Here is a 4,566-nt window from a genome sequence, read left to right on the forward strand (position 1 = left end):
TGTAGGTCTGTGATAGACTACACTCTAGTAAATCGTGCTGATCTGTGACAAGTAGCACCTCGGTAAATAGTATTGGTTTGTGATAGGCGGTACATTTATGATTTACGCCCATCGAGGAGGGTTTTGTTTTGGGAATTCCATAATCGTGCACTTAGAAATATACGCATTGCATTAGGGTGCTTGAAACACGAGTCATATTTGTTATAATATGATGATTGTATATACATACTCTGTTGTTGTTTGTTATTATGCCATAATTGCTAAGTGTTATTGCGTGTCTTTATATCGTAAGTGTTAAATGATTCAGAACCATTTCAAAACTGAAAGCCTGCATTATTTTGCTGTTGTATTCGGCTACAACTCGTGCGCAGTCGAATACACATCTGTAATGTTCAGTTTTTATGTGAAATTTCAACATCGTATTCGAATACGAAATCTTGTATTCAAATACAATTGAGTGATTTTTGTCACTAACTTGACTTTGTATTCAGCTACACCATGTGGTAGTCGAATACAAATGTGATGTTTTTGCCACTAACTTGACTTTGCATTCGGCTACACCATGTGGTAGTCGAATACAAATGTGATGTTTTTGCCACTAACTTAGCACTTGTATTCGGCTACAAAATGCTGTATTCGAATACGACAGTGCATTTTGTCAAAAACTTTATTTTACAACATTATTTATGCATTTTTGACATATGAAAACCCTTTTGATGAGTATCCTAAGATGAAAGTTTCTCATGAGCATTTAAAACATAAGTTTTTAGCTAAATGTTATTTGTTAATTTTGGTTGGTGACCCTTTACATTATTGTGGAAATTGGGCTTTGCCCTCAAATGATACTCGAGTTCGTTCCACCGACTGTTATCTTGACGATGGAAACATCGTTAAACTTTCCTGAACGAGACTCGCCGACTGCTTGGGTATACGACCCCATCTCAAACAGGGCTACTTATACGGGGAGGGTACTGAGGACAAGCAGGAGAGCTACAGCAGTATACCTCGTGGAGCTCACTCGCGAGAGAATTGACTATCCAAAACCTTCAGGATTGGTGCTCAGGATGTGTGGAGCAAGGAAAGATGCAGAGGATTCCTTAGTTGGAGTTGAGGTGGAGGCCATCGTAGAAGCTGAGACACAGTGGTTGGGTTGGGGACTGGCAGAAAGGATAAGGAGCCGATGCCAGTAGGAAGAGACATTGTAGGACCGTCTAGGAGGGTCGAGTCAAAGCTTCCACTTCCGGTCGCTGAAGTAGCAAACTGTTTTGAGATTTCAGCGCCGCCGAAGCCACCTATCTCGTGGGTGTATCTGATTTCTAAGGAGACCGATCCTTCTATGGATGTTGATGAGGAGGAGGTTACATCGAAGAGAGATAATGCGTCATATGAGACTAGGTTGTCAATGAATTTCTTCTTAAATGGTGATGTGCTTTATAAGAGGAACCATGATATGGTGCTTCTCAGATGTGTTGATAAAACTGAAGTAGAGAAAATCATTCAAGACATTCATGAAGGTTTTTTTGGAACACATGCGAATGGGCACGCAATGGCAAAAAAAATTTTGAGGGCTGACTATTATTGGTTGACCATGGAGGCTGGTTATTTTAATTATGTAAAGAAATGTCAAGTCTATGCTGATAAAGTACATGTACCACCAACCTCTTTGAATGTCTTGATGTCACCATGGCCTTTTTCAATGAGAGGAATGAATGTTATTAGACTCAATGAGCCTAAGGCTTCAAATAGACATCGTTTATCCTAATCGCTATTGATTATTTCATAAGATGGGTTAAAACTGCTTCTTATGCCAATGTGACGAGGAATGTAGTTGGCAGATTCAACAAAAGAGAATTAATTTGTCGATATGGATTGTCAAATAAAATTATCACGGATAACACAACCAATCTGAACAACAAAATGATGAAGAATTTATGTCATAGTTTCAAAATTCAGCACCATAATTCTTTCACCATATCGTCAAAATATAAATGGGGCTGTAGAGGCAGCAAATAAGAACATCAATAAAATCATACAAAATATAGTAGAGACATATAAAGATTGGCATGAAATACTTCCATTTGCATTACATGGTTTTAGAACCTTCATTCGCACCTGAGCGACGACAACTCGTTTCTCATTGGTGCATGGAATAGAAGTAGTACTTCCAATTGAAGTTGAAATTCCACTGATTAGTTTCTTGGTGGAAACAAAACTAGAAGAGGCAGAGTCGGCTCAATCACGATTTGACTAATTGAATCTCGTAGAAGAAAAAAGGATGATAGCTATGTGTGACGGTCAACTATATCAAAATGAGGCATCGGCGTTACACTTATATTCTCCTGTTGTCCGCTTCTTCCCAACGACAACATTGTTGTTTACAACGCCCAACATATGTCGCATCTAGGTCTGTTGCTCGTGATGTTTCAGCTTCTGTGTCTAAGAATGTTGCTCGATAAATGACTCTTTCAACAGTTCAAATGCATGCATGTGGACCAACTCGTTGAACTCCACGATATGGCTCCATAATTTGTTATTCTTGCACTTCCATATGCTCCCAATTGGCAAAGAGGTTGCTAGTTGTTTTATGGATTACATAACTTGAAAAGTAATCACATCAACTGTAGAGTGCGTTGTTGTTGCAGCAAGGACAACAACTCTACACTCATATGTTTGCCCATAACTCATTGGCAAGTGTACCAAATCGTTCACGTAATAATAATGAAGTAAAATCATCCCTACATGAATTGTAATTAATTCGATAACACAACTACATCGTAACTCTAATCACCTTCTTTTCACCATGTAATTATTGATTTATTATTTTAAGAATCTAATTTAATTGATTACGTCAAATTAACAAACTAGACTAAGACCAATTTTTTGGCTCAAAATCTATTTTTTATGACAATGAACCCTAATTCTTTAGGTGATCAGGCTTGTTACTCAAAGCATGTACAAACTTTAATTTGTTAGACACATGTTTATATTTTATATTCCTATAACAATATTGAAATATGAACATTGATTTGAAAGGGAAAGAATAGTCACAAGAAATGGTTGGTTTGAATCGTGATCTTTTTTAAAATTTAGTTCCTACACTTTCATTGATGTTTTACTCAATATTAAACTTGGTAAACAATAGTTGATTAGTAAGCTCCTAACTAACTAGAAAGTTCTGCATAGTTTATAAGAAAATTTGAATTGTGACATTTTTTAAAATTTAGTTCTTGCACTTTAATTGATGTTTTACTCAAGATTAAACTTGGTATCAATAGTTGATTAGTAAGCTCTTAACTAACCGGAAAGTTTTGCATAGTTTATAGGCAAGTTTGAATTCTGACCTTTTTTAAAATTTAGTTCCTGCAATTTAATTGATGTTTTGCTCAAGATTAAACTTGGTAATCAATAGTTGATTAGTAAGCTCTTACCTGGCCAGAAAGTTATGCATTGTTTATATGAAATTAAGAAGTTATAAATAAAAACAATGATGGTGAAATGTGATATGTACATGCAAATAATTAAAGATAATGAATAGAAAGATCACACACAAAAAGTATATTGGTTCATTCAACTCGGGCTAGTCAAGTCCTCATAACCGTGAGATTTTCACTATGTGTTTTAGAACCAGAACATTCTCCTTTGCACTTTTTCTCTTGATCGCACCTTTCAACCTTAAAGAGATTTTCACAATCGCCTTTCAATCTAGAAAAGGTGTTTACAAACACACTCAATCTAACACAAAAGATATGCTTGAGTCAATTTCAATGTGTATGATAAAAATAGTTTGGAATCTAATAATTCTCAACTCTTTGTTTGAGTGAAATAAAGACAAACTCAGTCAATAATAATCCACATAAATAGTGAAGATAGTTGGAGTTTGCTTGAAGAGCTTTTTTACTTGTTCTTACTTGAACAAGTGTTGGTAGATTGCAAATTAAACTCTTGCCTTCATCTTCTAATTGACCTTTATTTTATAGATGAATAAAGGTTTAAAATATTCAGTTTAATCTGAATATAGCTGTTGGAACAGTCTTGCCAACTGTTAGTTGCTTTCTTTGAAACAATCTTCTTATTTGCAAGTCAGACCAAAATGTTCTTCTTCAAACCCAAAACGTTCTACTTTAAGTTTTGAGGGAAACTTGGGTGCAAAGGTTGAATATAACTGTTGGGATAGAGTTGAATTAGAAGCATGCACATATGTCATGTCAAACAATTATTTTTGTAGTGCACTTGAGTGCTTTGTACTTGCTTCCAACATATCAATTTGGAGATCAAAACGACAGATCAATCTGCATTTGTTTTTTGCAAGTGGACCTTCACTATTTGACTTTATAAGGCTTCATTACTTTTGGATGGCCTATGTGTGAATGATATTAATCCAGGACAAGGTTTTAGTGATCCCAAAACAGATTCATTTGTTTCTTATCTTTTGTTTAAGACAATCAGAATATTCTACAATCATTATATCATCAATCTAGATATCATTCTGCATATTTGTTTTTGTAAGTAGTCTTTTAAATCTTGACTTTTAATTGATAATTAAATATGGGAAAACCTATGTGCAAA

Source organism: Cicer arietinum, chromosome 5 (assembly GCF_000331145.2).
Source record: "Cicer arietinum cultivar CDC Frontier isolate Library 1 chromosome 5, Cicar.CDCFrontier_v2.0, whole genome shotgun sequence".
NCBI lineage: Eukaryota > Viridiplantae > Streptophyta > Magnoliopsida > Fabales > Fabaceae > Cicer > Cicer arietinum.